Genomic DNA, 17,274 nt, shown 5'->3' with positions numbered 1-17,274 from the left:
CATTCCTCAGCTTTACCATCAATAGTGACCTCACACTCAAAGAAAAATCGTCAAATAGATCAAAGTGGTATGGTACCAGCTTTCATTCCTCTGCAAAATTAAGCCTTTTATCCGTGCCCAGAGTTTCAGAATAGTTGCCCAAGACCTAGTCATCTCTCACATGGATGGTGGCTTTGTTCTACTTGTTAGACACTTTGGGCCCTATGAAAACTATCCTGCATAATGCAGCACATTTTATCGGGACTAAAAAATTCCATGCACATTACTCAAGGAGGTTCACTGGATTCCCCTTCCAGCATGCATTTAGAAGAGTGCCTGCATTTCATACAAAGAAGCCACAACTAAAGCATCATGCTACCTGTTAAAAAAAAACTCATCACCCAAGAGCAAGAGGGAAAGAAAAACAGGAAACAGGCCTTTTGCTACTATGCACCCTGCACCCGGAGCAAATTACAAATACAAATAGGACTAGCCCCCTCTGTCCTACACATTAAGAAACACCTGAACACCCTGTCCTTAAAAGAACATCTCACAAATTGCTAATTACTCCAAGCAATAGTTGTTGAATTCCATGCTTCCATGCTCCCCCATCCATCCCAATTTTTGTATTTATTTTCATTGTATTTGGTCGAATTCATCAACCTTTACAAAAATATGAACTTTTATCTTAAAGCATAATTTACGCATTATTAACATTTCATCATTAACATTACATTATCAATTTGTTATAAGAACAAGAAAATTACCATGTCATACACCACTTAAAATTCACGAACATCTAACATATCATTCTTTAAAATCTTAAGAACATGTCTTTTCAACCACCTCCAACATTTTAAATTACATCAAAACAAACATTACAAGGCAAATATATCATTGCAATCAATCAGCAACCAATACATTCATTCTAAAATGCCTTGCCCTATATTTGAAAATGAACTGTGTTTAGAAAGCAAGTTAAAGCTATGACAAGAGCAACATTGTCACCCCACATAAGTCTTGACCAGAAAAAATGGATATAATAGTCAGATTTTGTAGACACATCATCTCCAACTGTCTGTGATCTCAGAGGAGCAAAATGTGGCCATTAATGTCTTAATGTTTCTACCTCTGTGGACAATTTACAAAAGCGACAATAGATGTTCTTATTTGATGTATTTTTAGCAAAGAGGTGCCTAGTGCGTTCCGTAGTAAAATAAATGGTTAAACCAAAAGCGCATATAAAGTGCACTTGCTTTGTTACATGGGCATTTCATAATATATGGGCATATTTGGTTCCTCTTTCTTGGAAAGCACACATATTCTTTATGGAGTTTGTGGGTTCCCATAGTCTCAATGGTTTTCAACCAATCATAGTTGTATAGTTTTCTTTTTACTTTCTCTAGGCTTTGAATCAATTCCTGCTCACTTGAGCCAATGGTGCAAAGCAGAGATTTTATTCTGTTACCATATATATTCAGAGATTTAACAGAAGATTTCTTTAACATTACTCCCAAGTCCTTATACAGAGTATTAGTCGGTGGATATAGGAGCTTTGAGTAATTGGAAAGTTGCCTCCGTTTCAGTCTTGATGATGGAGAGACTGAACCTAACTCATGACTCATTAGTGTATTATGCAACAAGTTTGTAAAACAGAGGACCACTTTCAATATCCATCCCTAAATAGAGTTCAAGTATTCACTTATATCTATTAGACACATGTTTAAACCGTATAGTTAAATCGGTTTGATCTACAACACATAATAGTTGAGTATTGGCTGTAGTGTAAACTTACAAACCCTAGCGAAAAGACACTTTATATAATAAAGAGGTCGTAATTTAGCTCACAGAGACTCTTTCCACATGCATATAGATGAGGAATTACACAAATGATATACTAGATATCTTAATTGCATTGCTCATTCTATTGTCTCTGAGCCCAGAGTTCACCTCATTGTTTCTAACTTCTGAGATCCTGTGAAGATAACAATTTTCAATTTGGAGGCATTGGCCTGAAGATTGTTATTTATGCCATATTGCATGAATAATGTAAGCTTTGCTTGCAGCCCTATGAACAAAAAAAGATAAGATCGTCAGCAAATGCCATCCAGTGTATTCTTAGTTGGCCCAATCTTACAGCAGTTATTTTGTCGTTTTTACAAATTTCATCTATATCACTATGATATAGATTGAATAAAGTAGATTCCAAACAACACCCCTGTTTAACCCCAATGTAAGTCGGAATTGCTTTTGTTAGTGCTCGTTCCTGTGTGAGACGAATTCTGTAAGTGGTGTCATGATGAAATACAGCCACCAACTGAACCAATCTCATAGGAATGCCACATCTCAGAAGTATGTTCCATAAAATTGGTCTTTTTACACAGTCTAAGGCAAATGTCATATCTATTGAAGCCAGGAATATCGAACCCGATTGACTGTGCTTGACCATGTCTAGGAGATGTGCCACTATCGTCACATTGAGAGGAGTTCTCATCCTTTTACAAAAACCCACTTGAAAGGATGATAAAGCCACCATCCGATTTAGGATACATTCCAGTTCCCTAAGCACCAAATAGTCAAACAGTTTAGATGAAGCATCAGTTAGAGCCTATAGTTTGAGGCCACAGAGGGATCACCCTTTTTGAGAATAGGAATAACAAGAGACTGTGACCTCAAGCTTGGGATTGAATTTGTGATAAATATCCTTTCGAATTTTATCTTTATAATAGAAGCCCAAAGTGAAGGGTCTTTTTTCAATACAATTGATGGAATGCCATCTGGGCCAGCCACTCTAGATGGATTTTGTTTATTCATTGCCCACTTGATGTCTTCTTCATCCCAGGGACAAGGGCCCTCTAGACGTAAGCCTTCACATGGATTATGATCACCAAATATTATGATTGACCTATTAGGATAAGAATTGACCCAAGTTTCCAAAAGTAGTGTTAGTTTATATAGAAATTCTTCTAATTTAATTTGCACTGGGTTCCAATACGCATTCACTAATAGCAGTAGTGATTTATTTTTTTTCCATAAGGTTCACATTTACAGCTAAAAGGCCATCGCTAGAATGGACTAGTTGGGTCTTTTTTTCAGATTTCCATCTATTTCTATTGCTAGTCAACCACTTGGTCGACCAACAGTGGCTCGAGTCGTGGGACAAGTATATGTTTCAAATCCACCTAGCTAAAAATGTGAACTCACCATAGTTTCCTGGATCATAAGGATCATTGCCCTAGATTGCTGAGATGGATTATGAAACCATGCATTTAAGGTGTTTATACCAAACACATTTAATTACATTATGCTGATTGATTGAAGGCTAAAGTTGTGAAAGCCCCCTTTGAAGCGCCATGAAGGTTTTTGTCGCTGGTTGAATCAAGTTGAATTCAGTATTAAGTCAGGTTGAATCATATTCACTGTTAAGTACTCAGATGACGCTAAATTTTCTGCTGTCATTTTTCTTGGTTACTCTTCACTTGAAATTAACTTTACGTGACAGGGTAGTATTAGATTGTGTCTTACACACAGGATATTTTACCACAGACTCTTTTTTTTCAAAATGTTTTTTTTATTGATTTTTCACATTCACACTGTGCATATGTAACAAACGGTTTGCCATATACTTTTACAAAGACATATTAAAACAGTGAACAAACCAGTTATGCCAACGAATCTCTGGATACAACTCAAGCCCTCCCACTCCACCCTCCCATCTCATTTCTCCTCAGATGCAGACAACAGTTACCATTTTTTATGACTTTACATAGACCTTTAACATCTTTTCTGGTACATTCAACCGTATGGGCAGATGGTCACTGTTCACAGACCTTGCCTTACACTCAAGTGCTTCAGCATGAGGTGTCTCATTGTTCATAGCATGTACAAAAGTCTGCCCATGCCATTTCAATGGATCTGTGGTCTCCGTGTATGGCTGCGGTCAGGCGGTCCATATGGTATATGTTTCGGGCTATGTTTATCCATTCGGATTTCCTCCGGAGCAATGCTCTTTTCCAGAACAGAGTAGGACACACCCTAGTGGCTTGTAGCAGGCTGTGAGTCATCCTCAGAAATTTAGAGAGTTCATCATCTTGTTCAATTAGGCCAACAAATATTAGCATAGGTACTTTCTCCCTCATCACCCCTTTAATATCTTTGAGCCAACTAAGGACCTGATCCCAGTAGCATTGGACTGCTTTACACCCCACCACATATGCCAGTAATTGGCTTTCATACCAGAGTTATGCCAGCAGAGAGGACTCACTCCTTGGTGCATCTTGGCCAGCCTAACTGTGTCATAGTGCCATCTGTAAAGGTGATTTATCCTATGGAGTTTGTACTGCAAGCCAATCAATGTTTGTGTGGTTCTTCTACATATTTGGAGCCAAGTGTTCAGTGATAGTTCCCTTCCTAGGTCTCCCTCCCATTTCTCCCTCAATCTATCGGATGGGGATCGATGCGTATCTATCAAAGCTCTGTAGAGAGCACCTATTACCCCTCTAGTGCCGGTGCTGGTGTCTAATATTTTCTCAAATGGTGTGTTTTCTCTTTGTAGTTTGCCTTTTCAGATTGCTCTCGTCATGACCTCCTTTAATCGTAGATATGAGAATATTGCGAGTGGTCCGAGCCCTCCAATTCCTGTATGGTTAGAAAGGAACCTTACCGTGGACTCTTGATCAATGCCTAGCTCTGTGCAGGCTGCCTCTTTCAGGACATGGAGGTTGCACAAGAATGTTCTTGAACTTAGCTTGTTTGTTTTTTAATTCCTTACATTTTGTGATTTCTTAGAAGCCTTTTTGGACACTGAAGGAATATCAGTGGGTTTGGCAATAGCTTCTATTCTATTTACTTTACATGCGTCAGGGGAATTGGTGACCTGTTCTAGTGATTTAATCACTTGCAGATCGTTAAAGCCATCACTGATTCTCCAGACTGAACTGTTATTGGAGCTCCTGAAAAAGGTTTCAACTGATTGCAAATTCACTTTTATTGTGCTTATTGACATGGTGTGTGATTTTACTTTTGCCTTAATGTTATCATATAATGAGACAAATGAGCTCAACACCATGTTAAGAGCTGGTGCATTAAGTTTAAGATTGCTATTCAGATCTGGACGATATTGAGTGAACATTTCGTTTTCATTTTCATTAAAAAGACAGATTCAGAAAGACTTCTCTAAGAATGCTCACACAGGTGCATGGTGAGGATGACAGGCTGATCGGGATGGGCAGGAGAAGATGGGTTTAAGCTAAGTAAGGAGGGAACTGGGGAGGAGTGTATTTGTGTCTGTGTGTGTGTGTGTGTGTGTTTCAGTGTATTTGTATGTGAGGGGGTATGGGAAAAGGTGGGTGTCTGAGTGCATTAGTATGTGAGGTGGAGTTGGGGTGGCTGCAGAGGTTGAAGGGGAGTTTGGGGGTGAAACCCCCGATTTCAAACAGGGTGGGAGGTTGATGTATTTCAAATATTAAAGGCTTCACAATATCAGCTGAAAAAAATAAGTCTTTTCTTTGTGCAGACTTTAATATTCAAGATTATCACCTGGAACCAGAAGTGTATGGTGTAAACTAGGATGATACACTGAGCTCACTGAAAAGTGCATATCTTCTTCCAGTCTTGATTGATGTTCAGTCATAAAGGACTGAACTATGGTGCCCAGTGTTGACATTCTTGTTTGAGGCAAACCTTAATAAGACTAAGTTCATTTTGCTGTTCAATTGCAAAGTCCAAGTCTAAAAGACTGATGTCATTAATAAAGTTTCTCTTTTCCTGGGTTTGAGCTCCCAAATTGGTTGAATGTTTTTGTTCCAGCAGTAGGATAGAAATCAGTAATCTTCTTACGAGTTAAACATCTTTTAGGCGTTTTGGGCCCGCTAGTTTGAGTATTTAAGAAGCTGGAGGCTACGGAACTTTTGTGTACTAAAATGTCTTCTTTCCCCCCACTGAGTTCAGGAAGTGAGATGGAAGTCAGTTAAGTGTTAGTGTGAGATATCGGCTTATGAACAAAGTCTACTATTGAGCAGCTGACCAGAGTAACAGGGACTCATAGCAGGACTAGTCAACTGAAGGAATTAATACCTCCAACTCTCTCTTCCTAAATATCTTCCTTCTCAAGGTCTTTGCTCATCCGCCTCCAACTCCCTCAGGGTCAGTTGCTTCTCCAAGCAACGAGTTGGTGGTAGATCTCTTTCTTCGGCTGGGGCCTCTATCTGGAACAGCCTCCATGCTTCCCTGAAACTTGAGGAGAACCATCTCTGGGTCTGGAAGCACCTCAAGACCTTCCTCTTTGCTTCTGCTTTCTCGCCTTCTCTCCCTGCTGAACTCCTGACTGAAACTGCACTGGTCACCTGACTACCCTCTGATCTCAGGCCCAGGTCCCCTCCCCACCAGCTGCACACTTGCACTGCCTGCCGGGCAATCCCTGCACTTGGAGGCTGTTTCTGTATCCCTACAGTCCCCCCAGCTCTTGACACTTGTTGTCTGCACTTACCCCTGCACTTACCACTAGCAGGCCGCACTTTTAACTATTGTTTTTATTTATTCTTTACTGTTGATCCTATGTATTGCACTGCCCCCTCCCCTTTCCCCCCTGCACTTTCCCTTTCCCCCTGCCCGGCACTTGTGCAATCTCAATGTCACCTGGCCTAGTAAGATTGTTGTCTTTGTCTTCCCTATGTTCCCCCTTCCTTGCCTCGTTGCGCCTTGAAACACTTGTGTACAGGCGTGTTATAAATACCATATCATATCATATCAAGACCACCTCATCCCCCATTTCAATGGTTTTGGGGAGGGGCAATCATCAGGACTGATTTACTCCTTAATTTGTACATTACAAAACCTGTTCCTTACCTTATGGTAACTTTGCAAATGAAACACTGTGACACCACTGCCCACCTCAAACTGCCTCTAACTGCAGCACTCTGCCACACTTCGCAGCACTCTGCGCAGTGATGTAACATTTTAACACCTCGGTACTGCAGTGTGTTAGGCACTCCCTCCAACAGCCTCCAGCAAAGAAATGATCCGCCAAAAATAATGCTGCTGCTGCCACCTCTATTCATGTTGCATGATACTCCGGGATTTATCCAACGTAGCAGAACATTCTTCTACTATGTCAAAGTGAAACAGAGCAGACTTTTGCCCGGGACTGAAGAGATATTGGCTGATATATTGGTATTTCATTCCTGCATATATTTCACCCATTATGGGAGTCATATTGTTTTAACAGTCAGGAGAGCACACACCAGCTGGTGTCAAATCTCAAAAAAGACCTGTGTGACCACTTTGAGAGTGGCTGCGTCTCTCATGGGAGCTGATGAAGAAGCAACTGGGAAACAAACGAAGCCTGCATAGGTACGGACAAATCATGTATTTCTTTCAACCTCAGGCACTGGAATTCCATGTAGCACAAGAAAAGGGATGACAAGACATACTTCCTCAATGAACCGGCCACGACAAAGTAAGCCAATGAAACAGGAAAATGGTATGCCCAAGCATAGAAACGGTTAGAAAGTAGGGTGTGGCTTAGCAGTTAGGCACAATGGCTGCATTTTATAAGGTCTCTCAGACATGCAGAGGTGGTTCTGAGAACAGCTGTCTGCCAGAGGACAGAACGCGTTGGATAACTGACTGGTAGACTACCAGCATTCTGCTGCGTGGTAGTAGGTCGGAGTGATGGAAAGTTGGGCGCTGGACAGCAGGGCTGTCAGAAGATGTGGTGAGGCCCGGGGCAAAACATTTGGTGAGGCCCCCTTACAGTGTTTTGCACTCGGCCAGCGGCGGCATATCCGCACACAGGAGACTTGAGAAAGCTACCCTTGAGTTTGTGTGGAGGATCCCAAATATGGTTTATTACTACTTTCTCTACTGAAGAAAGGTTCATGCCAGACTAACTTTTTTATCATATGAATAAATATATATAAGATGGCATGAGCTCTCCACTGCGCCACCTCCAATTCTCTGAGGGTCAATCACTTTTCCAAGCAAAGAGTTGAGGGCAGATCTCTTTCTTCGGCTGGGGCCTCCCTCTGGAAACAGCCTCCCTGCCTCGCTAAAAACGAGGAGCACCATCTCCGGTTCCGGAAGCACCTCAAGACCTGTTCATTTGCTTCTGCCTTCTTTCTTCCTCTCCCTTGCTGATCACCTGCCTGATCCATGCACTGGTCACCTGGTCAAGCTCTGAATTCGGGCCCACGTCCCTGCCTGTACGTCCTATTGCAATCCCGCACTGCCTCTTGGCTCCCCTGCACTTGTGGTCTGTATCTGTAACCCTACAGTCCCCGCTCTTGCTCGTATTGTCCACCTGTTGGCTACACTTATGAGTACTCACACTTGCCACCAGTTGGCTGCACTCTTGTTTCTACTTTGTTCCTGCACTTCTGCATCCTACCCCACCCTCGGCACTTCTCCCCTCCCCATTCCCTGCTCTTGTACGATCTGAATGACACAAGGCCTAGTAAGATCTGTGTTTTGTCCTACTCTTTTGTTTCTCCCTCCTTGCCTTGTCGCGCCTAGAAACACTTGCATACAGGCACGTTATAAATGCCATATAATATAATTAAGGAGCACCCTGCCCCTGTTTGCGCATTAAAACACACATCATACACAGTGACAAATGATGTAGAGTGGAGGCTGGTACATTTCTGAACTTAAGAGGCTTAAATGTTTGTTCCAATTAGTCAGGATCAACAGAGCACAGTGAGGGAGCCCAAACCAAAGGGTGGCTTGGGGGCGGGGGGAGGGGTTCTCACTCCCAAGAAAATGTTTGAAACATTGGGTTAAAAGTATGCATTTTATAGCACTTTCTTTGCAAAATTGGGTAGAAATCCACACAGTTTGCAATTAGTTTTGTATGGAAGCACATGGAAATTCCCAATAGTTGCAAATCACAAATTGTGCATAGGAACATTTTCCAATACATTTCATGCCGCCTTTCCACACGGGATATGCTAGTATAAACATATATTCATGCTGGTTGTTCTAATTATGTTGAAGCAGGCTGCATCAATATTTTCCATTATTACCATGTACGGATTCCCAACCAGTAAAAATGCCATGCCACAGAAAGTATATCCAGGCTGACTGTGTACCATAAGTGTTATTACTGGCTAGATTGGCCTACATTCAAAGTGGGCCAATTTAGCCAAGTAGTATGTTTGCTTTAACCTTGATGCATAGTCCTGTGCATCAAGGGTAAAGCAAAAAGAGCACTGGCAATGCTAACAGTTTGGGCATTTGTGTAGGCATGGCAAAGGCACTTCTGTATTGGTATTAGCTGGCCATTGATAGTGCCAGTGCAAAATGGTTTGAGTACCTGAGCAGCTAATAGCAGTGCCTCGTAAATGCCTAATACTTATACATAAGCCAAAACTGTTGGCTTTGCCAATGCTTATTTTTAAAAGAATTTCAGCAAAAGACATGCAGGGTGTTTTTAAATTGAGTGGCCAAAGGCAGACCTGATTAAGACATTTTTATTACACCAGTTACGTGTTTACAACTCCAATGAAGTCATGAACTCTTAGAAGACTCCTTTGAGGAAACACTTGCAGGCACATTGAGGGCAAAGTTTGATGGCTAGCCATGTTTAAAGCTAGCCCAAAGAGTTCCAGTGAGGAGTTGTTTTGGGTGGGGAGGACAGGGACTGGGTGAGAATGCCATAGGGATAAGCATGGCCATGAGAAGTCATTTCACTTTTAGCACCTGCATTCATATCCATACACTTTTAGGTAATTGAAATCGTGATGTGGGGTTAGCACTTGCATGCTAGGGGAGTGATTAGAAGGGAAGTGGTGACATGAGACACCTCATTCTCACAGCAGTCCTTAAGTGTGATGTTTCAGAAATGAAGGCAAGAGGTAGCTGCTTGTAACATTGAAGCTTCACCAGAATAGTCTCATTCGAAAAGTGGAAAGATTTTAGGTGCCCCCACACAAGGAAGTTTGCCCCTTCCTCACAGCTACTGACGTTAGCACCTCTCCCAACATTTGAAGTATTAGTCCCCTTTCCCCCCTGACATTTTAGCCTAGGTGCACCTCTGATGCCATGAGCCCAGCCCTTAATGAAGTGGCCCCCAGGGTGGCTACATTTAGGGGTGGTGCTGAACACACATTCACAAAAAACACTTTCACCCATGCATTCATCCACCAGTTACACAACTCCATACATGCATGTATACATAAAACCAAACACAGCATTGACACAAACATCAACATGCATGCATGCATTCATACATACATACACATATACATATTAATTTAATTTAAATACACATACACACTTTTAATTTAAAATAAAAAACACTTACCTTACCTCCATGCACCCTTAAAAAGCATCCACGCAGCCGACACGTGGACATGCTGCCTGACAAGAGAGAACTCCTCTCCCATCAGTCAGCGGGGTCACGCTGAGCAATGTGAACACACTGACTGACAATAGAGAACTCCTCTCCCATCAGGCAGCGTGGTCACGCTGAGCAACGTGAACACACTGACTGACAAGAGAGAACTCCTCTCCCATCAGTCAACGTGGTCACGCTGAGCAACGTGAACACACTGATTGACAAGCGAGGAGTCCTCCCTAATCAAGATGAACACACTGACTGACAGGAGAACTCTCCTGTCAGTCAGCGTGGTCATGCTGAGCAACGTGAACACACTGACTGACAAGAGAGAACTCCTCTCCCATCAGTCAGTGTGGTCACACTGATAACATAACACACTGACTGACAAGAGAAAACTCCTCTCCTGTCAGTCAGCGTGGTCATGCTGAGCAACTTGAACACACTGACTGACAAGAGAGAACTCCTCTCCTGTCAGTCAGCATGATCAAGCTGACATGAACATACTGACTGACAGGAGAGGAGTCCTCTCCCATCAGTCAGTGTGGTCACACTGACAACATGAACATACTGACTGACAAGAGAGAACTCCTCTCCTGTCAGCATGATCACGCTGACATGAACATACTGACTGACAGGAGAGGAGTCCTCTCCCATCAGTCAGTGTGGTCACACTGACAACATGAACACACTGACTGACAAGAGAGAACTCCTCTCCCATCAGTCAGCGTGGTCACACTAACAACATGAACACACTGACTGACAAGAGAGAATTCCTCTCCTGTCAGTCAGTGTGGTCACGCTGAGCAACCTGAACACACTGACTGACGAGAGAGAACTCCTCTCCCATCAGTTAGCGTGGTCACACTGACAACATGAACACGCTGACTGACAAGAGAGAACTCCTCTCCTGTCAGTCAGTGTGGTCACGCTGAGCAACGTGAACACACTGACTGACAGGATAGGAGTCCTCTCTTGTCAGTCAGCGTGTCCACGTTTTCAGCTGAATGACAGGAGGCAGCAGAGCTCACTTCTGAGCCCTGCTGTCTCCCATTATTTTGCTGTTTGTTGCGGAGCCAAACAGCTTCACAAGAAACAGCAAAATCATTGCAGGGGCAGCACAGTCCCCCGCGTGAATAAAGGACACGGGAGACTGTGCTGCCTTCCACTTAGGAGAGGGGGCCGCGAGGCCCCCAGCAACCGCGAGGCCCGGGGCAGTTTGCCCCCCCTGAACCCCCCTCGTGACGGCCCTGCTGGACAGTGGTGTGGCAAGCAGAGAGCGAGCTGACCCCTCCCCAACCTGATTGCACCTGGTGCACATTGAGGCTGTGATTGGTGGAGAGGAGGGTGCGCTCTGTCCCACCCAGTGAGCAGTGTTAGGCCTTGGCAACCTGACTCCCCCTTGCTCCAGGGAATCTGCCAAATTCGACACCATAGTTTCTCACCGGAACAGCAGAGCTGGCCCCGAGATTTTCTTACCTGAGCTTCTGGAGCAGGTGGGTAAAGGAGCAGGTCCCCCAGCTCAGGGACTCACTTTTTGGCAGGAATGTGTGTACCTCAGCTGAATTATTGCACTAGGTTTGCAGAAGAGCAATAGAAGCATATAGAGTTAGTCCTATTTTTTGTCCTTCAAACTCTGCGCAATGTTATTCAATGCTTGTTGCCGCGCAAACCTGGATTGTGAGCGGCCATATTGGTTATGGGAAAAATCAATTAACTCTTGCATTTGAATGCATAGATACAGTCTAATATTAGCAAGTTAAGATAAATCATGACTGTGAAAAGAAGAAAGACACTGAATTCATTGAAGATATTACTCCTAGCATATGGTATCAAGCCACCCATTCTCTGAGTGGCAAAATTAAGGGTCAGCTAAATGGACAAGGAATACATCTTATGGTATGCTGAAGTCTGTAAAGAACTAGCAAAATCTTTTCCACAGAAGTGAAAAAATCATAGATATATAGATATGCTGAGCAGAAAGGGTGTATTACAGAAAATCTTGCCAGACAAACTGACAGCAGCCTAGGATTAACCTGTTGCCAGCCAAATAACCCAACCTGCCCTACATAGGGGCCCCTTCATGTCTATTTCAGAAAAATTACCCCACAATGTCGCAAGGCACTTACTAGGACTTCTGGTCTCTTATTCCTGTCTTAATATTAACCAGAACTACCAATCAGTTATGGGCAGAAATATGGCAACTCTGACAAACTTCCAAGAACATCCTCCTCAAGTGAGGGTCATGGGCCACCGCCCCTTTGATGACTTAAACTTCAAATGAGTGGCTCATTATCCCATCTGGTATGAACTTGTAAAATCCATTGGCAACAGCTGACGTCCTTGCTCTTGTGACCCTGGGTCCGTGGAAAGTACTTTGTCAGCAGTCTATAGTGCACTTAAACCATTCAAAATTACAATAACCAGCATTAGCTGTTGCCAATAGGGTAGTGCAGTACCTTAACTGCAATCCTATAGACTTTAAAGGAAAATAATGTGCAAGAAAGGGTTTGGCGCTGTATAAGTATGGTTGTAAAATCAAAAGAAAACACACACGGAGACGGACATCACTATTACTTGGGACAAAAGGCAAGGGATTTTGCCATTTTAAACTCCATTGGCTGCAGGAAAAAAGTATCTCATGAATTCGGTTTGGCAAGGTCCCTTTTTCTGAAGGGCCATACACTGATCATGTGTCTGTTTTTATTTCCAAACACTGAGAGGCAGTTTCCCTCGCTGAGAAGTTACAATTCAAGTAAATGTTTTGCTGTGCATAATGTGTCAAATTGTTTCAATGAGTGGAACCCAGCATAAAAAAAAAAAACTAATGCTATTGTACACAAATTCCAAAATGTTAAATTCAAAGGCACACAGGTTGCGAAGGAAAAGGATATGCTTCTTCACACCTTCCCTGCACAGTAAGTCACATGTATAGTGGTAGTAATTTTCCAACGTTATATTATTCCAGAGTCAAGATTTCCAATTCTAAAGTGTGTAATAATTTTCCCGGCAGTCACAGGCAAATTATTGCTGGCAGTCATTGTAATCCCCCACCTGACTAAGAAAACACTGTGAACCCGTATGTGGAGCCTAAAAAATGGTCAGATGTGACTGTAGATTTCTGCAGCCTCCATGCTGTGCTGGGGTGGAATATAGGTTAACCCAGGTTGATTCGGCCTACCCGTATGCATATTGTGGAACTAATACAGAAATATTCAATAAGCTTCAAAGTTGCTATGTCCACATGTGTGTTGGTTGTGCCTCATATTTGACAGTGTCTTAATGACTGGTAAATATAAACATTATTTACCACTGTTCCAATTGTGATGTTTCCACTGTTTGCTGGGCATGCTTCTTCTTTAATAATGGGCACCAATAATGTCTGCTTAGACATCCAAAATTGCCATACCGGGATCTAAATATTTGTCTAAAAGTTGTATGTGAGAGGTAGCAGTGGAAGGTCATTTTCAGGTACTTTTGATGTGGTTGCATTGAAGGTCTCTGACTGAAAGTAGGCCGCAGCGTGACAGAAGTCACATGTCTTTGTTTCAGATCAGCATTTTTCAGGTTGAGAATCTTTAAGCACTTGAACTGCCATGCTCTTCTTTGTGTGGTATTCGGGAGGTCAACTTTCAGTACCATCACTGACAGTTCATGCAGTGTGTGCCCATCTTGTAGGAAGCGTTGGCCAACTGGTGTTTATGTTTTATGGTTCAAGATGGTGTGTCTGTGCAGTTTCCTTCTTTGACAGAGTTCCTTGCAAGTCTCGCCAACATACTTTCATTGTGGACATTTCTTGCATTGGATGAGTTATAACACATTGGATGATTTGCAATTGTATGTTTCCTGTTTCTGTAATGTTTGGTTCTGAGGGTTTTTTTACATATGATTCAGTGCAGATGTGTTGGCAGGTTTTGCATCTCCTACCATTGCATGGGGATGTTCCCTGTTGTCTCTGTTTTTGATCTGGTAGACATGTCCTTCTGTTGAAGGACCGTGTGAGATTTTTGGGTTGATTATGTGAAATTAATGGGGTTTCTTTGAAAATGTCACTCAGCTCATCATCTCTGTTTAACATTGATCGAAGGTCCTTTAAAATTGTGTTATTGACACTGACATAAAGAACATAATAAATGCTAGAGGCATATTGATAACATCATAGGAAGGTGTATGAGTCTTTTTCTATCTTTTCCCTTTCTCTACCGCTTTCTTGTTTTCTTTTACTAAGGAAGTACCTCTTGCCAACCACCTATCCCCCAGACAGTGATCCTACATTTGTCAATCATCATATCATTGTATTATGTCTTTCAATTTTAATTGCCTGGGTGTCTGCAGCCTTCCACAGATTACCCTTTTGTACCTTCTTCACAACTAACACACCTTTGATTAGATTCTTCAGGGCATTTTCTCTTTATTATTTTGCTGGTGTTAGGAGGTTTGTAATAACAGGGCCATAACCCCAGGCCTATAACTCTTCCTCTAAATAGACAATTTAAGCATGACTTAAAAATGTATTAATGTAATACTTTTGCGTAGACCGCTAATAAATTATTTAATTCATTTTGGAGTGCATTTGTCTCTATGTTGCTTTCATGGAGTACATATATAGTAATACACGTCCAGCCTGCCTGAATAGGGAGCCAATCCGGAGGCTTCTGTGTTTGCTGCAGTCATTTCCCTCCTATTTCAACACTATTTGCAGCAAGAAACAAGATCTGCTAATAAGAATAAAAGAACAGTTGTACACACAGTGTAGGCGAGGCAAGGTTTCTCTGAAACGTCATTAATTAACGCATACAATATGTCACCTGGAATGCATCGAGTTGATGTTTGTTGCACTACCACACATACTTGTTTTCTGTTCATTAAAAAAAATGTTTCTAACAGCAGCAGGCTCAGTTAACTTCCTAACCACTGGCATCACCTACTCTAGCTCCTCAAACCTACAGGGTACCAATGTATTTTATCCTTCCAAAAACTCTGTCTGAACAATCACAGACATTATTTCAATCACTGGCCAATATGCATTGAAATGTCTAACCTGTGTATGTATAATAAAATGCAAATCAGTGATAGGGATTTCATTTATTTCTACACCCCCATCTTCTCCTTGGAACAGTCATCTACCAGTCAGTGATATGATACTGGCCCTGCTGTCCGAGCAAATTCTATTTCCCACTAACATCACTTGACCTTCAGCTATTGTATTAGGACATTGCAACTGGTGTGGTTGAAGGAGCCACAACTCCCTGGTTGGACCAATTCTAGGCATTAGGAACCCAGCTGGACTGTCAGGCAGTCTCACTAGGCACACTTCCATGTGTCAGTTGCCTCCTGCCCACAGACCTAGCAAGATCCTACTGGTGGGGGCCCAGATACCTTAGACGGGCACCTTAGCCTTGAAGGGGCATTCTAAACATTCACATTTCAGCTCAGTTGCATACTGCCCACTGACCTAGCAAGAAGATATTTCAAGTTATTACAACAAGGCCATTTAAGGACATCGATTTGAAGGCCTAGAGACGATGTATGGGGGAGGGTAAAACCCTTGGGTGGTTGGTATGGCTTTCTCTATGTTAATTTGGAGGCAGATGGTGCAACATTAAACATGTTCATTAGTCATCTATGAGAACTTGGGGGCGAACCAGGATTGGTTTAGTGACATAATCATCTCTTCTCTCCCAACATGGCATTGGCTGTATTACATTCTGACAGAGTGTGATAATATTTCGATTATACCCGATTCGGTTGTCTCGCCAAAAACACTCATAGTGTAGTAGAGATCCCTTGTTTATCCAATTGTCTTTTCTGCTAGATGGATATATAGGCTAACATTGTTATGAAATCCTGTGCAAGTCCTATTAAAGATATAGTACAAAACGGAGATGGAATATGTCAAATAGAAATAAAGAAGTGAACACCTAAGTGCAGAATAGTAATATTAATCACACACGGTGTGCAAGACACCCACTTCACACATCTAATATTGTTTATGAGGTGGAATTCGAGCGGCTAGTACGTGAGTCCAATTAATGAAAACATTTGGAGTACTTGACAGTTACCCAATTACACGATTTAGTGGATAATGTTTTGGTTGTAGACATGAAGGTGAGCAAAGGTCTTCAAGACCCCCCAGCGGACCACCACAATATAATGCAATATAATGCAGACAATGTGTGCCCACATGCAGGAACAGACAATCACAATTGCTACTCACATATGGCACATGCACCCTTTAAACCATCACGAGTGCGGGGGGTGTAACTGAAGCAACACATACCTGATCGCTGTATCCTTTGTTGTTGGCTGTGGTTGTATCTCTTTCTATTGCCTCGGTGCTCAACCTTACAGTTGGGAGGACTTGCATCTTCAGACATGCTGGCAGATGGCTCTTCTTCATGACTGGTCGAGCTTACCTTAGGTGCAGTGGCAGCAGATGGCACATGACTATAAACCTTGGCTTATGACCACCAAGAGTGAATAATAAGTGCAGTTTTTCCCAATGCATTAATACCATTCTACTTTCCCCACCACAACAAATTATTGTAGATCATGCACACAACTTCACACACCTTGCCTGAACCTTCCCTCAGGAATGGTGAAAGTCCTGCCGCACGCAGGAAGACACTGGCTTAGAAAGTGTTGGGGGATTACCCTTTTGTACAACGCCTCCTCTGTGCATGTCTTGTCCCCACCACAGGGTATGAGACTAAAGAATCTGTGATGTCTACCTCTCTAGCCTCCACTGGCTGCCCCTCTTCCTGGCCCATTACCACCTCAACTGCTTCATGATTCCCATCATCATCCCTCTCCTTCTTTGCATCTGCCTCCTACAGCTCCACCACCTAATGTACTATCTGTTAGCCCTCATCAACTTCTTCACTGTCCCACTCTACCACCCCTCAATATCTGCTCATTGTGTTACTACTCCTGCTGCACGTCACCTGTCTCTTCATATTCCT

The sequence above is a fragment of the Ambystoma mexicanum genome, chromosome 4q (genome assembly GCF_040938575.1).
Source record: "Ambystoma mexicanum isolate Mex_15411 chromosome 4q, UKY_AmexF1_1, whole genome shotgun sequence".
In the NCBI taxonomy this organism is placed as follows: domain Eukaryota; kingdom Metazoa; phylum Chordata; class Amphibia; order Caudata; family Ambystomatidae; genus Ambystoma; species Ambystoma mexicanum.
This window is presented reverse-complemented; position numbering follows the sequence as displayed.